Source organism: Phacochoerus africanus, chromosome 13 (assembly GCF_016906955.1).
Source record: "Phacochoerus africanus isolate WHEZ1 chromosome 13, ROS_Pafr_v1, whole genome shotgun sequence".
Lineage (NCBI taxonomy): Eukaryota > Metazoa > Chordata > Mammalia > Artiodactyla > Suidae > Phacochoerus > Phacochoerus africanus.
The window spans coordinates 17719354-17744503 of NC_062556.1; the positions used below are offsets into that span (position 1 = coordinate 17719354).

Below are 25150 nucleotides of genomic sequence, written 5' to 3' on the forward strand. Positions count from 1 at the left end.
ATAATCATTATATTTATACCAACCATAGGACTATTATGGCATATAGTACACATTCATTTTAAATTTAAGACAAAACATAAAACTAAAGAAAATTCTATCTTGGTACCAAGCTTCCAAAGGCAATTATTCACTCTTCTCTGCTATAAACCACATTTTTATGAAAAAGTCTGAGAAGGAGTGACTTTGATTATTCATGATTAAAACCTCTCCTAAAATTGGAATCTAATACCCAGCACAAATGAACATCTCCTCAGAAAAGAAAATCATGGACTTGGAGAAAAGACCTGTGGTTGCCTGATGGGAAGGGGAGGGAGTGGGAGGGATAGGGAGCTTGGGCTTATCAGACACAACTTAGAATAGATTTACAAGGAGATCCTGCTGAATAGCATTGAGAACTTTGTCTAGATACTCATGTTGCAACAGAACAAAGGGTGGGGAAAAAAAATGTAATTGTAATGTATACATGTAAGGATAACTTGATCCCCTTGCTGTACAGTGGGAAAAAAAAAAAAAACCTCTCCTAAAATTGGATGCTGTCAACAAATGCAGATTATTCATAGAGGTTTTTATTTAATTTGAATATGTATTTCTGAATTGACCACTATACCTTGTTATTCAGCTCATAAATCATTTCTTATCATACTCATAAAAAATATACTTGACTCCAAGGTTTTAAACATTATATTCTAGTGAAGGCCTTTTACTTACCAGTTCTTACTTTCATGGCTGTCAGTGTGCCTGTATCCATCAGTACCTGCAACACTGTCGAACTTCCTGATTCTAATCCAGGACAGAAAAAGAATGCACATAAGCCTGCTAAAAATAGGCCCAAAATAAACATAAACAAGCTCATTATGAAGACCTACCATAAAATCTACTTCTAATACGCTATCTTAAGGGAATAAGTAAGGCAAAAGTTTAACCATTACAGTTCTTTTTACTAGTAGAGAAAAATTGGTAGGAGTCAATATAAATACTCCCAAATAAGAAACTGCTTATGGTACATCCTTACATTATAGAGGAGAATATTTATTCAGTCATTAAAGTATATTATAGTTGAATATTTATTTCTGAGAAATAGATATGAACAAAAAACAGGTGTAAAGGTTTAATAACAGGGTTAACAGTGGTTATTTTTGGGTGTGGGATTAGTCATCTTTTTCTACATCTTGCTCATTTGTATTTTATTTAATATAAACTTTGCAAGGAAAAAAACAAAGTTTTCAGAAGTACTTATTCAACATGAATATTTATTCAAAATGATGAGGTTATTATTTGTTTATTCATTAATTTGACAAATATGTCCGGCACTAGGACCTAGTTCTTGCCCTCATGACTCTTAATTTGTGAGGGGAAAAAAAGGGCATGATCAACAATCTTGGACAATTTTTATTCCTTATTCCTCTCTTTCATTCTCATTATTCAATTCCCAATCATTTCCCTCCCTTATTGATTAAGGACTTTAGCACCTGGCTTCCAGTATCCTCCTCCCTTGCATTTTCTTCTACTGTGCCATTTCAGTGTCCATACAGACAACCCATCCAAAGACCCCAAACACTGACTTCTACCATCTTACAACCGCTCCATTGAGCCATCCATACACAGAGCCACACACCAAGAATTGCTCCACAGCTTTAGACTCCACTTGTCTCTATCCTGGTTAGCACTTTGCTCCACAACCAAGTCTGGGACTAGTGAGTCACTCTAGCCTTTTCCCTTCATCTCTAGTCCAACCATTACTTCCCTAGTACAAAAACTCATTATCTTCCTCCATGGCTGTAAAACCACACAAAAAACATGTCCATTTGTTTAAAAAATAATAATAAAATTAAAGGACATTTTACAACATTCCATCTAGTATTTAAATTATGAAACAACAATCATTTTACCTTATTAGCAAACCATGAAGGTTTATACAGAAACATATATAGAATGCACTATTTCCAGAGATCAGAAACCTTGTTATACCCCTATACCTAACAGTATTTAGCATGTAACAGTTATTGCTTAACCATGTGTTCATTTGTAGGGGGGATGTGAAGGAGAAATGAATAGCTTTATTGCCTTGCTAGTCAAAGGGGTACCAGCAGGCTAATAGCTGCAAAAACTGTGTTAATGTCTCCACCCCCACCCCCGCCGGGAGAGTTTGGTGAGGAGTTTCATAGCAATGGTTCAAGGGCAGGATTGCTGATAAAGATGGGTTGTGTCCAGGGCCTCTGTTCCCTTAATCTCTCCTTTTTTTTTCTGTTTCTGGCACGCATGCAGCATGCACAAGTTCCCAAGCCAAGGACTGAAACCGCATCACAGCAGTGACCCAAGCCACAAAAGTGAAAATGCTGGATTCTTAACCTGCTGTGCCACTAGGGAACTCCTGTTTATTTTTGAATAAAGTAAATGTGATATATTTAAAGATGCCCGTAACAGTTATTAAGCTGCACATTTAACAGTTTAATAAACAAAAGGATTCACATATTATTTTATAATTAGGGAGGAAATGTTCAAAAACAAGTCCACAGGTTCAGTTTTTACGGAGAAATAAAAGTTATATTCAGTATTTGAAGCTTTCATCTTTATCAGAAATAACAACCATACACACTAACATTTTTACATCTGAAGAATTTTTTCCTTTTTTTTTTTTGTCTTTTGTCTCTTTTGGGCCACACCCGCAGCATATGGACAGGCTAGGGGTCTAATCAGAGCTGTTGCTGCTGTCTTACGCCAGATCTGAGCCTCCTCTGTGACCTACACCACAGATCACAGCAATGCCAGATTCTTAACCCACTGATGGAGATCAGATATCGAACCCGCAACCTCAGGGTTCCTAGTGGGATTCATTTCTTCTGTGCCACAATGGGAACTCCCAAACTTTTGGAATTTCAATTTTATATACAAGGAAAGGAAACTGAGTATAAGAATGAGAATTTCTTGTCAGGTAAAGGTCTCTTATCTACTAAATTCTATTAGTGGTTCTGCAGTTTATTAGAAGTATTGTGGTTTTAAGTCACATCAGCTTTGCCAATGGCATATACAGTCTTGCCAATGGCATATACATCTACTTGTAAAAAACATTGCGTTGATAGAAATACATCCTCTAAAAGGGGGGAAAAGCCTTTGATTGAATATTATGATACTTCTCAGAGTTCCCACTGTGGCAAAGTGGTTAACGAATCCAACTGGGAACCATGAGGTTGCAGGTTCAATCCCTGGCCTTGCTCAGTGGGTTAAGGATCCGGCGTTGCCCTGAGCTGTGGTGTAGGTCACAGACACGGCTCGGATCCCGCATTGCTGTGGCTCTGGCGTAGGCCGGTGGCTACAGCTCCGATTCGACCCCTAGCCTGGGAACCTCCATATGCCTTGGGAGCGGCCCTGGAAAAGGCAAAAAAACAAAAAAATAAAAATAAACAAATATTATGATACTTCTCTGTATGGAACACTGAAGTGAATTTAATCTTCTGTTTTGGAGTTCCCGTCGTGGCACAGTGGTTAACGAATCCGACTAGGAACCATGAGGGTGCGGGTTCGGTCCCTGCCCTTGCTCAGTGGGTGAACGATCCGGCGTTGCCGTGAGCTGTGGTGTAGGTTGCAGACGCGGCTCGGATCCCGCGTTGCTGTGGCTCTGGCGTAGGCCGGTGGCTACAGCTCCGATTAGACCCCTAGCCTGGGAACCTCCATATGCCGCGGGAGCGGCCCAAGAAATAGCAACAACAACAACAACAACAAAAGACAAAAAAAAAATCTTCTGTTTTACTTCAAACATTATTTTTCTTTAAGAGTTTCATTAAAATGAGGTATGTAGTCTGTAGGTACCATCCCAAGTTCCTTGGGTCAAAAGTTAACAGTAAGGGGTCATCAAGTAAATTAAATGTTAATGGCAGAAATTAAAGGACTTAAATTAAAAACATAGGGCCTAATCCTATGATGAAGAAAAGTAAGGAAACATGTTCCCACAAGAGTTGTAAACTGTTCACCTATTTAAAATAAATTACTTCTTCAGAGCTGCCTTAAAAAGTTAATTTGTTTTAAACACATAAGCATTTCTTTGCCAAAAGAGAACATGCTGTATTTTATTATCTTTATTTCCCTATAGATTTGTTCTACAAGGAATAATTTTTTACATATTAAGAATAGAAATTGCAGTGTAAGGCTCAACTCTCATAGAAACCTGGTCACATATCCTCAATCATATCTCCTAGAGACCAAGGGGCTCAACGTTACTTCCGTTTGCAAAAATGAATAAAAAATGAATGTTAATAGATCCCTATTCTCTTTAACTTCTAGGACAAGGATCATCCAAAGTCAATAAGGTCTCTGAGAAAGCCAACAGTTGTCATTTTAAACATTTTTTACTCAATGTAAAGTCTATTAAAAACCTTCAAATTTCTTTTGTTAAAGGGTCAAGAATAGATCTATTTTTATTATTTGCAGGTCTTTTTTATTACTTAAATTGCTCCCCAAATACTCACATTTTATTGGCTAGGACAAAAGTTTACCAATCCTTGGTATATTTTAGACCACATACAGTATTTGATTTACCATTTGGGGTGTCACTTTTTTGAGATGGGCTCTGTTAAAACTGGAGAATAAACCTTTAAACAGTGAAAGGTTTAAAATCATAAAGCCACTAAAGAAACAACAGATGTTGGGTGGATAGCAATTCAGTGGCTCCATGGTTGAAAATACTAGCGGTCACACTTAAGGAGTTATCACATGTGGATGGGAATCAATTTGTTCTCAGCCATTCCAGGGGGTAGTTGCAAATAGGCGTGTTTATTAAGATTCTATGACTCCAAACCTGAAGACTAAATTTCCCTTACTAGTGAAATTTAAATTATTTAAAAAAAATGTTTCAAAAACCTTTAAAGAGGTATTTAATACATCTAAGGTCAGCATTTTCACACTAATATTTTAGAAAGTAGATAACTGAAACAAATGGGTTTATCCCTTTACAAGTATCCGTATTGGTAACAGATTGGGAGGGAGGTAGTTCATACTTCTGTAAATATTACCATTATTAATTATAAATGAATTTTAGTTCAGTCCCATAATCTGTGTCCAAGAATATGGAAGCAAAATAATTCTTCGTATAGGGGAAAAAGCCTTATATCTCCATAATCTTAACAGAATCAGAGTTGAAAATATGAATGAATCTATTCTAACCACTTTCAGAAACTGGGACTCTAAACTATGCAAAGTAAATTTCCCCAAACAGAAGTACATTTCCTGATCCATCTATAAATTTTCTTCCATATAATGAATATGGATATACTCAAAAAATCCCAAAAGGCAAAAGAAAATAAAAAGAAAAAAGAAACTAAAAATATCTTAAAGATTTTAAAAGGTCATCCAAAAAAATTTATAGATAATAAAGTACTTATACACTAATACCTAATTAATTACATTGTAGAGTTATGAACCATTTAAGTAACTTTTTTTTTTTGCCTCTTCTAGGGCCGCTCCCGTGGCACGTGGAGATTCCCAGGCTAGGGGTCTAATCAGAGTCGTAGCCTCTGGCCTACGCCAGAGTCACAGCAACGCGGGATCCTAGCCGCGTCTGCAACTACACCACAGCTCACGGCAACGCCGGATCCTTAACCCACTGAGCAAGGCCAGGGATCGAACCTGCAACCTCATGGTTCCTAGTCGAGTTCGTTAACCACTGCGCCACCATGGGAACTCCTTAAGTAACTTTTGAGGAGGATTTTATCATTGTTTTTTAATGCATCAATTAGCTACAGGGAGAAGAAACTATCAAAGTTACTTCATAGAACAAAGATATTGTTAATATCTGAAATAAATGACACACTTGCATTTTAAAAAGGGAACATAAATGGTGAATATGTGGGAAAAACTCATCACATTCCTACCAACAAATTTCGTTAAATGTTGTACAGGTTTATGATTTCAGTATTGCACTAGATGCTGTATCTAATCTAACTGTTCTTGTCCATCTTAAGGCCTAAAAAAGATAAAAAGTACTTAGAATGAAATTGTCAAAAAAGTTTAGAAAAATAGCTAGCTTTTGGTATTTTTCCCAATATATACATACACACACATATATATATATATATATATTTTTTTTTTTTAAGTCAGAGTTACAACATTTATTTTAGGTTCTCTCTCTCTTGGGTTTTTTCCTGTATTTTTTTTTCCTTTTTGCCACACAGGCAGTATGTGGGAATTCCTGGGCCAGGGATTGAACCTATGCTGCACAGTAGCAACCAAAGCCACAGCAGTGAGAACGCAGGAGCCTCAACCTGCTACACCATCAGAGAACTCCCTAAAGTATCTTTACCAGTATGTGTAACTGTATGGTAAGTGTGTATATATATATATATATATATATATACACACACACACACACTTACCATAATAAGAAGCTTAATTTGAAATTTTCAGGTAAATATTAAATTTGAAAATTCAAAATTCACAGTAGATAGTAAGTAGCTATGGATATATGACATAGATTAGGAACATATTCAAGCCAGCCATTGTTAAACCTTATTCTTTTTGCTTTTATTATTAATTCTTCTAGTTTACTAGTTATATTCCTGAAGGGGAGATGTCCTAAGCATAGGTATTTATAGCACATTTTAACTATATGATAAATAAACAAATACAAAACATTCTTAGGAGTTCCCATCGTGGCACAGTGGTTAACGAATCCGACTGGGAACCATGAGGTTGTGGGTTCAATCCCTGGCCTTGCTCAGTGGGTTAAGGATCCGGCATTGCTGTGAGCTGTGGTGTAGGCAGCTCGGATCCCGTGTTGCTGTGGCTCTGGCGTAGGCCCGTGGCTACGGCTCCGATTAGACCCCTAGCCTGGGAATCTCCATATGCCGTGGAAGCGGCCCCAGAAAAGGCAAAAAAAAAAAAATTCTTAAAACAGAATAACTTGTTCATAATGGATACTCAGTAAACATCAATTTATTTCAATTAGAAACAGCCTTCACAATCAATATAACATTTTATATTCTTGCAATTTTAACTCACAGTTTATAAGAATACACAGAACATAATACAGTTCCCCGGTGGTGCAGCAGGTTAAGGATCTGACATTGTCACTGCTGTGACCCAGGTCGCTGCTGTGGTGCGGGTTCAATCCCTGGACCAAGAACTTCTGCATGCCGCAGAGCAACTGATGATCCTGTCTCGCTTTGCTGAATCCCATTCATTCCCATTAAATATTTATTAATGCCAGTAAATGTACTGAAGACACAGAACAAGGATGGACAGAGTCCAGGCTATTGTGAAACTCTCAAAACCAGGAATTATATCTATATATGTATATATGAATATTCACTACAACGGTGACACATCAACATACATACAAAATGACTTTTTACCTATATTATTTTCCTATTTCCATACTATAACAATTACCATGAATTTGGTGGCTTAAAACAACAGAAATGTGTAACTGACAAGTTTTGGAGGTTAGAAGTCCAAACCGGGCCTCCGTGGGCGAAAGTCAAGGTGTAGGCAGAGCTGCATTCCTTTCTGGTGGCTCTAAGAAAGAATCTGCTTCCTTGCCTTCCCAGCTTCTAGAGGCTACCCTCATACCTTGGCTCATGGGCCCCCTTCCATTTCAAAATCAGTTAGGAGCTGGTTGAGTCTGTCTCACATCTCACCATTGTGACACTGACTATTCTGCTCCCCTCTTCCACATTTAGGAAAACTGTGGAATTACACTGGGTCTACTCAGATAACTCAGGATAATCTACCTTTAGGTCACCTGAGTAGCACCCTTCATTCTCTGCACCCTGAACACCCCTTGCCATGTAACATAACATATTCACAGATTCCAGGGATTAGAACATGGACATTATTAGGAGAACCATTACTCTATCTATCATACAGATGAATCATTTTTCTCTAGTTTTCTTCAGGAACTCCATCGACCATTATCCATCTCTGAAGTTACACACAACCAGTTCACATAACCACTTGATTCTAGAGAAAGGGTCTGTAACTGTCAACAAATTCTCAATGTTTAAGCATCTTTGGACTAACTCATAGAATATCAATGTTCCTTAGAAGGATAGTCTGGCAGTGTCAACAATGCCAAATTTTAGACTGGCTTTTAAATGTGTATATTTTTAGCTTTGAAGACCTTGATATGGGTTGAAAGTTTTTTCTTGTTATATTTTTCCTGTGAGTGTTTTTAGTTTTAATCATCCTAATTATACTTCTTTACATCTTGCACATGTAAACATTTTTCTACACTGGTATGCATCATTTTGTGATGATGTGAACAGTAAATCCAGTGGACTTTGCACAATTTACTCAATAATCTTACTCTTAAGACCTATCAAGCCAACCCCCTTTTTTGCTATTACATTTAGTATGCTGGAATGAGCATCTTCCTGCATAGATCTTTTTCCATTTATTTCACCTAGACTAGATTCTTGAAATTGGAATTTCTGGCAGGATGACATGGATATTTCTCTAATCCTTTTTATAATTACCAAGTTACTTTCCTAAATGTCTTTTTAAATTTGCACTGCCACCAGCCTTTACTCACTCATATGATCAATGTGAGGAGGTTTTTTAAAATGTCTTTGAGGGTACCCTTTGTGCATAAAAAGAATATTCAAGGGCCACTTAAATTCCTATCCAAGTTATTAACTAAAAAACTTAGTTCTCCCTTAACTTTTATTTATTTATTTATTTTTTGTCTTTTTGCTATTTCTTTGGGCCACTCCCACGGCATATGGAGGTTCCCAGGCTAGGGGTCTAATCGGAGCTGTAGCCACCGGCCTACGCCAGAGCCACAGCAACGCGGGATCCAAGCCGTGTCTGCAACCTACACCACAGCTCACGGCAATGCCAGATCATTAACCCACTGAGCAAGGGCAGGGACCGAACCCGCAACCTCATGGTTCCCAGTCGGATTCGTTAACCACTGCGCCACGACGGGAACTCCCCTTAACTTTTAAATTCAACCTGAAAATCTGGTTATTCTTAGTAAATGTTAACATCAATCACTTTTAAGGAGGCTTTTTAAGGTCTCTTAAATACTTAGCATTTAGAATTTTATAACTTCTATTTCCTTAAGTACTCTAAGTTTGATTAATCAACAAAACTTCCCTGAGAATTTAAACTCTTTTACACCTAATAAATTAAACTTACAGGTAATCTTAAATTCTTTTAAATGTCCTGATACTTTATACAACCAGACTTTAAAATCTTCTACCTTTCAAGATTAACCTAATAAATACTCTAAAAGGCCTAATTTTTTAAAACATCACAAGAACTTAAAATACAAAGATCACAAGGATATATTGTGCAGCAGAGGGAATATAGTCAGTATTTTATAATAACTGGAAATGGAGTTTAATCTTTAAAAATTATGAATCACAGAGTCTCCTGGTGGCTCAGTGGGTTAAGAACCTGGCATTGTCACTGTCATGGCTCTGGTCACTGCTGTGGCATGGGATCAATCCCTGGCTAGAGAACTTCCACATCCTGTGGGGAGACAGCCCCCAAAAACCTGAATCACTATGTTGTACACCTGAAACTTATATAATACTGTAAATCAACTCTCTACCTCAATTAAAAAAAAATAAGAGTGGATAGTCTTTACCAGTAAGATTGGGCAACTGTCAAAAAAAACCCAAAAAACAAAAAAAAAACACCTAGATCATTCTTAAGCCATCAGAGCATATGCTTGAGTTACTAATTCATTCTACATTTGCTTTTATATCTTCATGCAGTTAAAACTTTGACTCACTGGTAAAAACTCTGCCTTCTCAGACAAGGTTGCCATCCCAGGCACTGAAGTTAATTATCAGAGCCTCCCAAAAGGAATGATCTTACAGATGCATCTCCCAGATTCAAATTACAGATAACCTAATTTTTCCACCTACCACTAAGATTATCACTAATTTTTATTACTACTTAGTTAATTTTGCATATCTTTGGACATCTTATGGTCATTCAGTTGGGTTCTCCATCTCTCTCAAGTTCTGTGACTATAGTCACAACACTAAAGTAATCTTAACAAACAGGATTAATTTTTTACAGAGCAAAAGAAGCAAATGCTTTAAAAAATAGATTTGTAAGAAGTGTGTGGTTAGTCAGTCTGTGAAATATAGCACTTTTTAGTCTCTTAATAATGCATGTCCTCAACGGTTAATTTTAAACAGTAATTCAGTAACAATAAGATAGGACAGTGAAAACCTACATATCTCTTCTTTACATTCACTTCGAGGTTATATCTATTCAAAGATTCATTAATTTTTCTGTATTTGTTTTTGTTAATTATATATGTGTTAACAGTTCTAGTCCCTCAGTGATCTCATCCAATCCCACAGTTTCAACTATCATCTACAGGAATTCCTGCTGTGGCTTAGGGGTAAAAAAACCTGACTAGTATCCATGAGGACATGGGTTCGATCCCTGGCCTCACTCAGTGGGTTAAGGATCTGGTGTTGCCTTGAGCTGTGGTGCAGGTTGCAGATGCAGCTCAGATCCCGCATTGCTGTGGCTGTGGCATAGACTGGCAGCTGCAGCTCTGTTTTGACCCCTGGCCTGGGAATTTCCATATGACCTGGTACAACCCTAAAAAAAGCAAAACAAACTACCATCTACAATGAATCAACTAGTAAATCTATAAACAACATGCAAATGAGACCCTTCCCCTAAATTCCAGACTTCCAAATCAAAAATCCAATCCTGGAGTTGCCGTTGTGGTGCAGCGGAGACGAATCCGACTAGGAACCATGAGGTTGTGGGTTTGACCCCTGGCCTATGCTCAAGGGTTAAGGATCCAGCGTTGCCGTGAGCTGTGGTATAGGTCGCAGACTTAGCTCGGATCTGGCGTTGCTGTGGCTGTGGTGTAGGCTGACAGCTGTAGCTCCAATTAGACCCCCAGCCTGGAAAGCTCCATATGCTGCAGGTGTGGCCCTAAGGGGACAAAAGACAAAAAAAAAAAAATCCAATCCTAAAATCTAGTTATCTCTACAGTGAGGATTGGAGGATGTACTTAGCTCACAGGCATACAAAAACCAACATTTCACATATCAAAATCCATCAAACCTATTCTATTTTTCCTATCTCAGGAAATGATACCAACAGCCACCCAGCTGCCCACACTAGAAACTGAAGAGTCCTGCTACATACCCTTTTCTCTCTCCTCCCTATATACAAAGCCTCCTAAACCTCTTTAGTCTTACTTTCCAACTTTCTCCATCCTTGCTTACTCTGCTTTAGCCATATAGGCATTGAATTTTCTGGTCCTTTCTGTGTAGGACATTAACATATGCTCTTCCCTTTCTTTTTGGCCTAGCTGATTCCTAAGTCTCGGTTTAACTGTCCCTCCTTACAAAGGCTTTACTTCAGTCTCAGTGTTAGGTCCCTACAGTGTATGCTTTCACAGCATCCTATATTTTTCTGCTATATTACTTATCACAGTTGTCATCTGTATGATTATTACACTTAGTCTGTGTTTCTCACACTAGACTACTCCATCAGGGTAGGAACTGTGGCTCTTTTGTTCACTCCTATATGCTCAGTATCTTGAACAATACATGACACACAGTAGGGGCTAAATACTTATCTGGTAATAGTTACATACTAATACTTAATAAATAAATACAATCTCTTTTTATACTTCATTTCACCATCATTTTAATTCTTTGGTTCAAGTACTTTTATTTCTTGCCTAGATACTACAATAGCTTCTGCAGGCATTTCTGTCACCACTCTCATACTTTCTAATCTGTTCTCCAATACACTTGTTAAAGTGAATTTCTAAAATATAAACCTGATTATATTACTCATTGGTTTAAGATTTCTCAATTGCATCAATATAAAAGTGACATGCAAGGCCTTTCATGGTTTAACTTCTATCCACCTGATCAGGCTAGCCTTTCCCAATTCCTCTAAAGGCACCTAGGCAACAAATAACACAAACTACCTGAATATTCTCCACCATGCCAGTGATGTCTTTCTGCCTTCTCTGTTTTCTTATACTCCAGTGATTCTGCTTTTAAGTGCTTTCTATGGCCTATTTCTAATCCCTTTTTCACAATGAGATAACTCCCTTTAAGTCTTTTAAGGCTTTACCAACGTATCCTTCAAGACACAGCTCAACTATCATCTCCTCCTAAAAAGCTTTCCTCGAGATCCCACTATGGCGCAAGGGGATCAGTGGTGTCTCTACAGCACCAAGACACAGGTTCCATCCCCAGTCTGGCAGAGTGGGTTAAAGGATCCAAGGATCCTGTGCTGCTGCAGCTGCAGCAAAGGTCACAACTGTGGCTCGGATCTGATCCCTGGACCTGGGAACTCCGTATGCCACAGGGCGGCCAAAAAAGAATAAAAGAATAAAAGAAAAAAAAGCTTTCCTGAGTCCTAACCTAGGTTAAATGTTCTTTGTCTATTAGTTATATATTCCTAAACTGAGTTAAATGTTCTTTGTCTACATTTCAAATTATAATTTTTAAAGAATTTACCTTTCAGAGTTCCCTGATGGCTCAGCAGGTTAAGGATCTGGAGTTTTTCACTGCTGTATCTTGAATCACCACTTTGGTGCAATTCTATCCCTGGCCTGAGAATTTCCACATGTCTTGGGCATGGCCAAAAAAAAAAGAATTTATCTTTCTTCCGTTAGACTTTCAGCCCCTTGCTAATGGGGACTACATATGTCTTATCTCTATATATTCAATTCTTGTATAGACTTAAGTAAATATTTGATTAATCTGTGTGCTAGTACATTATCAAACCACCAAAACATACCTACCTTTTTGGGAACTAGTATTCCTACTTCTGAGAAATCATCTAATAAATAAACAAATAAGAAAGTCAATTAGTAAAGTATAAAAATGTTCACTTCGAATTACTTATAATAACAAAAAATTAGAGACAACTTAAGTGTCCAGCAATACAAGAATGGTAGAATCTGCTAAATGATATGTAGCAGAGAAATTTAGAATGAGATTGTAAAAATTATATAGTAACTCAGATGCTTCTTACATGTTAAGTGGAAAAAATTTCAGACTATGAGCCTATAAAATTATATGTACAGACATTTACTAAAAGGGAACATGAAAACTCTCCGAGTTGTTAGATTGGATTGTGATTTCACTGACTTTATTCAGAACTTTATAAATACTACTATGACATCTTCTCGATTATAATCATAATAAAAATACCATAACTTAAAATGAAACCCATGTTATTAACATATATGTATATATCAGTATATGCATATTCGTATGTGTATATATATGTACATATTTCCTAGCTCTGTCTCCTGAAAGGTCCAAGAAGCAGAAGCACCTCAGCAGCAATGAGCTGCTAGCCTTCATCTCCAATCCATTTTCCACTAAGAGAAAACAGGGCTCTTTAGAGAAAGGCTAATTCCAGGGCTAGGGTAGGGTAAGGACAAGCTAAACTTGGGACATCTTACTATACCAAAAAGCAAGGAAGTACTCCCTCAGAATAATATAGGCATACTACAAAGATATAGGACCCACCAGGGGACAATTCAAACACCAAAATAATTAAATACAGACAAATATTTAGAGGTTAAAAGTCATGATGTGTGTAGCCTACCATCAAATGGCTCAGAAAAAAAGTATAATATACACATATAAATAGAAGGAACACAAGAAAACAAAGTAAATATAGAAATGGGAAAACAGGAATTCATAAGTTAATGGAGATAATAAATAGATAAATATAGGAGAAGAAAGGGCTCTTTGCAGTAGAATGCTGTGGGCTGACCAGTAAATGTGAAAGGAGTGTTAAGATTTGTTGAATCATTTTGCAACCATCATGGTAAAATTACCTCAGCAATAATGGATGCCAAATTTAAATAGGAACTTTGATGAAGAGCAGGATATATCTTCAAATGTTTCCTCCCAAATTGCTTATTTGCCAGGAAGGAAAAAAAGCCAGTCATTATACATTGGAAAATATGGTCATATATGGACCAGATGATCAAAATTAACATCATTAACAAGGGACATACAGATATCACGTGCTTCCAGAAGTGGTATCTTGAGAAGGACACAAATCACCTGTGCAGCAGTCCAGTTAAGAATTAAAACCTTAGGAGTTCCCGTCGTGGCGCAGTGGTTAACGAATCCGACTAGGAACCATGAGGTTGCGGGTTCGGTCCCTGCCCTTGCTCAGTGGGTTAACGATCCGGCGTTGCCCTGAGCTGTGGTGTAGGTTGCAGACGCGGCTCGGATCCCGCGTTGCTGTGGCTCTGGCATAGGCCGGTGGCTACAGCTCCGATTCAACCCCTAGCCTGGGAACCTCCATATGCCATGGGAGCAGCACAAGAAATAGCAACAACAACAACAATAACAACAACAACAAAAAAAGACAAAAAAAAGAATTAAAACCTTAATTTAATCATGAGGACACATCAGACAAAAACAAAATAGGGAATGTTCTATCAAAAAGTAGGGTGGAGGGAGTTTGCAGGTGGCTCAGTGGATTAAGGATATGGTATTGTCACTGCTGTGGCACAGGTTCCATACCTGGCCAGGGAACTTCCATGCCATGGGCATGGCCAAAAAAAAGGTGGTGGAGGGATAAACTATATTCTTCAAGAATGTAAAAGAAGCTAAAGTCAAGACCCACTAAACATAGGGCCTGACTCCAGATGGCCCCTGTACTGCAGGGGAAATGCTACAACAATGACCAACCTACAAAATGGGAATATCGATGGTAGATTCAAGTGTTATTTCAATGTAAAATTATGAAGCTGATAGGAAATACACACTGAAGTATTTAGGGGTGAAGGGCCAGGATGTATTTAATTTAACCTCAAGTGGTTTAAGAAAAAAATTGCATATAAAGAAATATGTATGGAGAGAGACAGAGACATTGCACAAGAGCAACTAAATGATACAGGTATTCTCTGAACTTTTTATTTTTGCAACTTTTTGTAAATTTGAAATTATGTCCAAGTAAAAGTGTTTTTTAAAATTAAGTCCACCTCAGAAAAAACAAGACCAGTAGGAAAATAAAAGCTACTTTAGGAGTTCCCTTTGTGGCACAGTAACAAACCTGACTAGTATCCATGAGAATGTTGGTTTGATCCCTGGCCTCGCTCAGTGGGTCAAGGATCCAGCATTGTCATGAGCTGTGGTATAGGTCACAGACTTTGCTAGGATCCAGAGTTGCTGTGACTGGGCTATAGGCTGGCAGCTACAGCTGATTCAATGCCTAGCCTGGGAACTTCCCTATGCCACCAGTACAGCCATAAAAAAAGAAAGAATCACTGCTAGGAATTCCTGCTGTGGCACAGTGGAAACAAACCCACCTAGTATCCATGAGTATACAGGTTCCATTCCTGGCCTCCCTGGTTGAACAGCTGCTCCAATTCAACCACTAGCCTGGGAACTTCTATATGCCACAGGCGCAAAACTTAAAAGCAAAAAATAAAATAAAATAAAATAAAATAGTTCCTGTTGTGGATCAGAGGTAAAGAATTAGTATCCGTGAGGATGCAGCTGTAACTCGGATTGGACCCCTGGTCTGAGAACTTCCATAAACCCTGGGGTGAGACCCTAAAAAGCAATTAAAAAAAAAAAAAGCTACTGTAGGTAGTTTTCACATCTATGCAAATTGTTTTTAAAACATTAACCAGGGTATACTTGTTTTCAAGTTTTACTGTTCAAAATGTTTTCTTCTTTAAGAGTCTTCATTCTTCCTTAAAAGATGAACATACCTATAGTTTTCACAGTTTTACCTAAATAAGCTAATATGTCGAAGCCAACATTCCATCTGCTGTAGCTTACTCATCAGAAACAGCAGGAGGGGAAAAAAAGCATTGAAATTACAAGACCGCTGCTCTCCACACTACCCATATTTACCATTCGTTTGCTGGTGATTGCATTGCAGTTTCCAAGTAAAACCTCAAATTTTAAATTATGACTTCAGTTTTACTCTTATGACAAGTCAAGAAGAGTATGCAAAAAATGGGTGGGTGAAAAGGGGTGGGGGTAGGGTGATTAACTCTTCCCTGTTTTCAAGATAAAAGAAAGCTGAAAACTTCTGCCCCAACTGAGAATCTAAATAATTTTCTTTCTTTTCATAATGTGTGTATCACTGAGTGAAGTATTAAAAATCAAGTAAGGTACGCTTACTAGTTCTTTACCTCTGAATCTGATGATCTGAAGTAAAAGTGCTCTTTTTTTTTTCTTTTAAAATTCAACTCGGAAATTTGCACCCCCTTGTGGTCAAACATAAAATTCTTCGTTTACAACAAAACACCCTTTTTTTTTTTTTTTTTTCCACTTGGGCTTTTTTAAGTTCAAGCATAGGAACTAAGCTACTTGATTTTGTTTTCCCCCACTTTAATGAATCAAGAAGCTTCAGTGAAGAGTTGCTGGTTTATTAAATAGAATATTAAATCAGGACTTAAATCTTCCAAACACTTTTATATAGAGTGATCTCTACATTAACTTCAGTCTGTGCAAAATAAAGATAATAATTGTACTTACCTCATGAGTTATTAAAAGGATTCAAGGACAAAGTGGATATATATGCTTAACTGACACATAATAAGTACTCAATAAATGTTATTATTTATTAACACCATCATCACTTTAGAATCCTCTTGACAGAATAAATCTTAAAGGGTGACTAGATAAAGAATTCACTAATTCATGATGCTCTAGTACAATCTTGCAAGTAATTTCCCCAAATATACCACTTATCCAGACTTCACCTAGCTGATTCTCTCCACAGGTAGATTTTTAAATTATGAAGAATATGTGTTTATCTCTGAACAGTAGAAATTTGGATGGTTTTTATTTTGTATTTTAGAGTGGCCTGTTTTTCTTCCCTTTAACACTAATAATTAGAAAAAGTGGTAGGAGTTCCCTCGTGGCGCAGTGGTTAACGAATCCGACCAGGAACCATGAGGTTGCGGGTTCGATCCCTGCCCTTGCTCAGTGGGTTAATGATCCGGCATTGCCGTGAGCTGTGGTGTAGGTTGCAGACGCTGCTCGGATCCTGCGTTGCTGTGGCTCTGGCGTAGGCCAGCAGCTACAGCTACGATTCGACCCCTAGCCTGGGAACCTCCATATGCCATAGGAAGAGGCCCAAGAAATGGCAAAAAGACAAAAAAGAAAAAAGAAAAAGTGGTAAAACTGTTCCATTTTCCTATGTTACTCTTATGAAAAGGTAAAACAAAATAACATCCTCTGACAGAAATCATTACTCTATTTGGCAAAAATAGTTTGGCAGGCTGATATAACGTCCTAAGATGCTCTTGAACATAAATGCTAATTCCTTATGGCCCTAACTGTAGTTGGATTTTTAAAACACCTCTAAAGAAACCATTTTAAAAGATCAGTGTTAATGACCGACCCACAACAATAGCTAATATTTAGTAATGTATCAATCACTGTTCAAATACCTTTAACATATTAGCTCAGTTACATCCTTACAATAACCGGATGAGGAACTAGCATTAATCGTTTTACAAAAGGTCAAATGAGAAAAAGTAACTCACAGGGGCACAAAGCTAGTAAATAGCACAGCGGAGTTCCAACCCAAGAAGTTTGGGTTCCAGAGTCCACTCAGTTAACCAGTGCACAAAAGTACCAGAGAGATGGAAGCCATATACTACCCAGCCATATTACTTGATGATGTCAAATTATTAAAATACATTTCTCTTTCCATTATTGTACCTCAATAATGCACACCATGCTAGCTATCTCCCAATTTCTTCTTAGTACTTCAGGCACTTTCATATGCAGTCTTATTTAACACCCATAACTACGTATGTCTTTGTATACTCAAACAGTCATGATTCATCACAAGTTATTTTACAACAAAAACTAAAAAAAAGTGTAGCAACGACCCAGGTTTCAAACTGTTGGGTTCTTTAGAACATTCACTATAACTTGGGATCAGGAAAAAAAATGAACAATTCAAAAATAATTTTAAAGTGTAATCATTTAGGATCAATGGCAGTTTTGTTTTGTTTTTTAATTTTCATCTTAATTAGCCTGGTGGAAGATAAGCTAATTCTCCCAAGCAAATGAATGATTAACAGACGTTTTTAAAGGTGGTGTTCAAATATCGACAACTTTATCATTTATTGTTCTACCATAGTGCCCAGTTTTTGACGTTGGACGGATCTGCCTAGGTCATGTGCTTCTACTTAATAGTTGCAAGACTTTGGGGTAAATTTCTTAATTGAGTCTTGGGTATCCTCTTGTGTAAAATAAAGATAATGGCTACTGTGAAGGACTGTTGTGGGCAATAAACAGATCATTCCGTAAAGCGTTTATTTAGCACCATGCCCAGCCCAGAGAACAGTCAATATATGCTATCTATATACTATTATTTAACCAATGTGTCGCACAGCAGAAACCCATCCTTGCTGAAGTTCCCTTACCACCCTTTTATAAAATTACCCTAAATGATTCCCCCACACTGCCCAATGACCCATTCACCCCTCCCAAGCCGAGCAGAATGTTTAAGAACACTTAAGACGGTTCAATGAAAGTGCTTTCGCAAGGCTCTAGAACGCGCACACCCACACACACACAGTTGTAAAGCAGAAACCACGCCTCCTGCGTGTGCCCTGGTCAGGTCGCACAGCCTGGCAGAGAATGACCCAACCAGGGCTCCAAATTCTGACAGATGCGGACTCGTCCACGTGCTTGCTACCTGTGCTGCCTTCAGGGAAATTACTTAAAGTCTCTGAGCCTTGGTTTCCTGGTCTGCAAACCGAGAATAATAATAGTACCTACCTCATAAAGTTGTTCTGAGGCTTAACTGCGGTAGCTCCCACAAACCGTCGTCGACTTAACAGCAGGAGCTCTGCACACTGGCGGGGCTGTTTTAAGTACACGTGTATCCGTACACAAGGTCTCAGACACATTCCGTTGTTAAAGGAGCTTAGACACTGGCAGTAAGATGTTTTTCTTTTCGCTTAAGCTGTACCGTTATTTGTTTTCCTGGAACACCAGAATAAATATCTATCGAATGGCATGTCATCTATGGACCCCTGGGCCCACAGTCCCCACGGTCCCTCCGCCTCGGCGGCTGAGCCTAAGGGCTGCACGCACGCGCAAGAAGAGAGGTTGCGACTGAGGAAGCGAAGCGAGAGCGGCGAACAAGCGACAATTCTGCGCATGTTCAAGGCGCGCGAGGACGGAGGCGGGGGGGGGGGTCTGTGTGAGTTTGCGCATGAGCAGAAGTGTCGAGAAAGCTGGCGGGGGGGGGTTAGGAGGCGGTGTTGACAGCTGTGGAGGCAGCCCGCGTTCCCGGCATGCCCCGGGACGGCGGGGTTGGCTCTAACGAATTTGAATGAGGAGCCTCAGCGCTTTCGGCGCCATTTTCGAGTGATGCCTGATCTCATCAATCTAGCGGGAGAGACGGGATAACCTGTCCGAGAGTACAGCGCCACTAGGACTCCGCCGAAAAAATCACTTAAATCTCCAAAAATTACTTCGAGCAAAGGGCAGGTGGCGGAGCTTCGCCAGTGTTGGCGCAGCCGGTAAGAGCCTGAAGAAGTAGGAGAGCCGGACTCGGGAGGTGGCAGTGGTGGGACCGGTGGGGGGTGCGAGGAGTGGGCACTGGGTCCGCCTTCATTTTAATCGCGAAAAATACGAGGAGACAGGGTTGGGGGTAATTGGGTGTCTGTGAGTGGGCGGCGGCAGGCGGAATGTGGCGGGAGCGCGGAGAGTCGGGGTTGTGGGGGGAGGGGAGTTGCAGTTTGAGCGGGACGCGGACGCGCTGCGGCGGAGCGGCCGCCGCCCAGCGGATCTGTCAGCAGGACCCCCCGCCTGGGGCCGTGGACCGGGCGCGGTCGGGCTCGGCGGGCCGTGGCTTCTTGACAGGAGGAGGGGGACAAGCGCCTCCTCCTCCATTGCCGAACCGAGCCCTCTTTTATCGCAATTTTCCCGGCCCGCTGACAGCCGTCTTCCAGTGACAAGAAACTTAAGGTCGGCGAAAAATTGAGGACCCGGAGCAGCGGGTGCCTCTGGTCCGACGTACGACCGTGCCATGCCCTCCGCGGGACCCAGCCGTGTATGTTGTCGTCTTTGATGCTAAAGCGTGAGATGCCCTGGGAATGTGAGTTTCACCCCGCCGCCTTCCAGTTCTGCGCGCCTAGGTCCCAGCAGGGGTAGCACTGACCGCGTCTGGCTTTTCCAATTTGGGCAAGATGGGGCGGGGGCAGGCTTTTAAGGTTTTAGCGGGCTCCTAGGAAAGATGCCGAACTTTCGCTTTTTGCTCGGGATTTTTGTCGTTTGGTCTCGTGGTATCGTCCTTTCTTGCGGGGGGGAGGACGTTGGGGAAGTGTTTAGGGGTGAGATGAAAGGTGGGGCTTCGACCTTGCGATTTCCTTCTCTGAGTCTCACTTTTCTTAGAAGACTTTTTCCTTCTCCAGTCTTTGAAACACGTCTCAAGGAAAAAAGGCAGTCTGAGAAACTGTACTGATGTTTTCCTCCCGAAAAGTCTTTACGCGGACAACTTAACGGTAATTTTGAAATCCCCACCTTTTCTAGGAGCTCTCTTGACTTTGAGGCGGAGGGAAGAGGGCTGTTATTTGTCTTTCCCTTTAGTGATTTTTTTTCTCGCAGTTTCTACCAAATTTTACTCATGAATAATTTGAGCCGGTGACGCCTTTAACTTTCTTTATAGATAATGGCCTTTGTAAAATTCCTTATGAAAGACGTACTGGATCTTCAATCCTTTTCTGCTGCTTTAGGCACCCTAGATTAACCCTTTGCTAGTGTGATGTTTTGCGTCTGGGGCGCGCGACTCTGGTTTGAGAATATGCAGGAGATGGTTTTTGCAGCAGCTATTCAATTGTTCGAAAAAGGAATAACGCTTCCAGTCACACACCTTTTAGGACTGCCTGCGTAATGAGTTTTTCCCCCTGAAATTGATGTAACAATTAATTGATTTCTTATTTCTGTAAAGATCGAGGGACCCGCCCTCACACTCTTTCCCCGAAGAGACTAGGAGAGCGCAATGTGATGTTTTTCAAATTGTATCTAACGGAGCTCCCAAAACACCGAACTTGTTACCCCCTGATTGGCTGGAAGGAAGCGGGACTGGGGGGTTTGAATGTTGAGCACTAGATTTTAATTCTTGACTTTCCAAAAAATTATACGTTTAGAAAACGGTGGAAATGGTTATGAAACATTATGACGGGGGGTTTAAAAAAAAAAAAAGCTAACGTTTAATATTTTTTTCTTCCATAAAGGATTTTCGAGTGGCTTTGAAATGTATATTAAAAGCAAAACCTAGAGATTTCACAAAATTGTAATTCTGGTAGCTGAAGTTACAAGACTTTTATATATTGCCCCGTTCTCCGTTGGTTAAAAACCGAGTTTAGAATTTAGGTTTTTTATTCCTTTGACAGAAATTTTTCATCTTAAACTACATATATTTGTTACATGCAGATTGCAGGGGACTTGTTTCTTTTACTTGCATGCAAAGAAACTTTAATTTTCTTAATGTTAAGAATGAATTTTTCCACATTTTCCACAAAAATTGAATTTTTTTAAAAACTTTTCACATCTTATTTTAAAAAATATATGTAAGCGTTACTAATTCAGCCATTTCAGTGACTTAAAACTTTATTTACAAGAAATTTATTTTGTTTAACTTAGACAATACAACAGGTAAGTAGCACAGGTGCGTGTTATGATTTCATTCATAAATTCATTATGAAGAAGTATATTGCATACAACAGTGTGGATGTGTTGTGTTTTATTTGGTTGGTTTTCAGTTGGTTTTTGTTTAATGTTGCTTGAGGCAGCCGTCAATATATTTCTATTTATTACCAAGCTTGTCATTCCGTTTAACTGCATCTTGATAAAAGGCGGGTGTGGTTTTCAAAGAAAATCGGTAAATTCACTGATAACGAGATAGCTGTATATGGTTTTTTAAAAAATTTTTGGTAGAAATTTATGTCCTTTTATGAACAGTAATTGGAATTTTGAAACTTAAAGTTTGTATTCTCACATTAGATGAAATGTGCATTGTTGGAAAATATTCAAATAAAAAGGCTTATAAATCTCTGTAGGGTTATGATTATAATTTATATTAATAAGTGGAATATTTGAGTTTATAAATCGTACTAGTTTGTATTGCCTTAAAACAGAAATTGGAGTGACACAACCTATGTTCATGACCTTTTTTCAAAGCTGTTTATTTTGAATCATCTCATGAAAATTTCATGTAAGATGCTAATTATCCTCTCTATAAAATTTGCTTTAATGAAATTGTAGGAGACCTGATTTCTATTTTAAATGTAATTTCACCAAAGATTCCAGAACCAGTGGGTTTTGCCTTTTTTCCTATTTTGTCTTTTGTGTTTTAATTTTCATTCAAATTATTATGTGACTTGGAGAGTTTTAAGGGTGAGTGGGGAAAGGCTTTAAATTCCACTAGGCTTTTTAAATTTAACCATACTTTTTTGGTGTTTTGGTTTATGGGGGGTTTTGTTTGTTTGGGAGGTGATAGCTGAAGGATTATTTTGTTTAATAAGCTATTTTTAAAAGAAGTGTAGGGATTCCTTTATTTAAAATACTGTGCTAAAGCTTGAGAACACACTAGCACCTAAATAAAATCCACAGCATTCAAAATATTTTCCCTTTTATGTGATGCTAGGTAAGAGGGAAATTCGTGGGCATGTAGGTATGTGAATTCCAGAAGATGTGTATTGTTATGTATATTATCCATATTTCTCTGCAGAAATGGATATTTCTAATTTATTTTCTATTCCATCCTAAGGACTAGCAAAGTCTTATATTACAGCAGGCAAACAATGGTGGGGAAAGGAGTTGCTACAGCAGCTTAGCTCTTTTAAAGCTATGTTTACATATTGTGGGGGAAAGGGAACTAAAGAAGGTATCAGTCTTCCTGTAGCATTGATTTTCATTTGTTTGCCCTTCATACTATTTTTAAAATTGCAAATAAAAGTGCAGTTTTAGGCTTTGTTTTAATGCCCTCAGGTTGTCTTAGTTGTACATTTACAAAATGTAGCCTCAGGTGTTTGTAACACTGCTTTTTTTCTAATCAGATTAATAGGGCTTTTAATGTTTATCTAGAGCTAAGGATGAAAATTTCAAAATAGCTTTCATATTCTGGATCCCTTGTTTCATCATGCTTTGTGTACTACATTTTTGTTTTTTTGCTTTGTGGATATATATATATATATATTTTTTTTAATCTCTGTTTACTTATTAGTATGTAGTAACTACTCAGAATGTCACAGAATACTTCAATCCAGAAATACTGGTCAGTTGATTTGGTTTACAAAAAGAAAATAAATGCCCAGCGACTGTATTAGGTATTTTTTTCACATGATACCTAAGCTTTCTCTAATTAAAAATATCAGAGTGTAAATTTACCCATAATTTTGAAATTTTATTCTATAAAAATTCGTCTCTCTTATTTTAAAATATTACTGGCCTAAGATTGGCTCTTGTTTTTCTTCTTTTGTTTAACGAAGCTTAATAATCTTCAGTGATTTCTTTTTAACCCTTTTTTAGAGGAAATACACTATTGGTCTGATTATAACTAGAAAACACATCTTAGAAAGAATTATCAGAGTATTATTATGCATGTAGTTTTGTTTTAATTCAGTAAACTTAGAAACACTGTGTGCCAGGCAACTCATTTTGGCATGTAATTAGAACTCAGACTATGACTTGCTGAAATTTGGTAGCCCCAAATTTCTTAAGACCAAAGGAAATCAGTGATAAACTACCACTTTCTTTCAAATAAGTGTCAAAAATGATATTAAACCATTTTGCATTTAATTTTTACAAGTGACAGTATTTGAACTTTAAATTTGTGATTGTCTTAATAAGAGTAACATTAATTATAGAATGTCATTTTACTGATACGTGTTTATATTTTTTTCTGATTTTAAGCATGAACAAATAAATGGCTGTAGAGCCTTCCTATAAATTCTGCTTTATGGTTGGGAAATGATTTTCTTTTGCCTTTTTTTTCTTTGCCTGTGTTAAAGATGCTTCAAAGGATCTTTTCTTTTAGAAAGCCATTTAAAATATTGATATTAAGTATATATATGAATTTTATTCTTAATATTTCATATCAAATTATGAGAAATATAATACACTTTTGTTTAATCCTGTCCTGTTTCACTAAAGAATCTTTGCACTGGGAAGACTTGTTGTGGGTGCAAAGTATAAAAACCTATATTTTGTAATAGATTTGAGATTTGAATTTTGGTATTTCAGAGGGGTGGTTTTTGTCTTTTTTATCATACTCATTTGGTTTAATATTTGTCTTATACCTGAACCTCTTTTGTTCTTTATTATTTAGTATTTTTTGTTTTCCTGCTATTTAAAAACTTAATATTTGGCATGGAATACACATTGGTTTTTTCTGTTATCCTATGATTTTTTTTTAATTTAAGATACCTCACTTTTCAGAGTGCTCACATATAGAAAAATGTCTATTCTTTTAAGAAAGACTATGTAGAAATTATTCTAATTTTTTAAAAGTCATGTTTTCAGGGTTGGTGTTTTGTGAGTTATATATGTGTGTCTTTTGCCATTAAACAGTCATTTGGCTGCAGAGAAAAGGGTTTTGTGGTTATGATTTCTTCTAAGCTGTTTTTAAATAAAAGTGGAAAACTCCAAAGAATTATGGTTCACATATAGCCCATTATAAACCTTTGGTCATTTAACAGTTTAATATTTTTATATAGTCGGTTGTCTGTAAATTATTAAGATTCAGGTGAAATAAATGAAAACACCACTTCCATACATTTAGTTACACCACCTCTACTTGGACACATTAAAAAAAAAAGCCATCTTCCCAATAGTCCTCCATTTATGACTTATAAGTATTTTAATTTGTTTTAAAAGTAAATTGTAAGTTTTGTTCTATTAGACTGTAATGTCTTAAAACATTTGGAAACATCACTATTATTATTCACTCAGGCCTGGCAAAAGACTCAAGTTGAAAGTAATGATAATTTCTGTCACCATTAAAACATATGATAATTTGGGGAGAAAGGTAGATAAAAATTTGTCTCTACCTGTTGAATAACTTTTTAAACCATGGATTTTATGAGTATTAGAAACACAGACAAACTATATTTCTGATATTTTCCTTATGGAGTCCCCTTTAGCAGTCCTCTAACAACTGCCTACATAAACATACACACTTATCTACACTG

General features: G+C 37.9%; 2 long non-coding RNA genes across 3 annotated transcripts in view; one reads left to right on the forward strand and one right to left on the reverse strand.

The window, feature by feature from the left end:
• The window catches only part of LOC125113584 (uncharacterized), a 38446-nt gene extending 19362 nt beyond the window's left edge, over positions 1-19084 (reverse strand). For both annotated transcript variants that reach the window (XR_007131502.1, XR_007131501.1), the window contains exons 1-3: positions 18729-19084; positions 12743-12780; positions 709-780 (exon numbers count right to left, since the gene is read on the reverse strand). This is a non-coding gene — a long non-coding RNA (uncharacterized LOC125113584). The remainder of the gene's footprint in view (positions 1-708; positions 781-12742; positions 12781-18728) is intronic.
• Positions 19085-20061: 977 nt separating this feature from the next.
• LOC125113583 (uncharacterized) overlaps positions 20062-25150 on the forward strand; it is a 28842-nt gene continuing 23753 nt past the window's right edge. The window contains exon 1 of the long non-coding RNA XR_007131500.1: positions 20062-20461. This is a non-coding gene — a long non-coding RNA (uncharacterized LOC125113583). The remainder of the gene's footprint in view (positions 20462-25150) is intronic.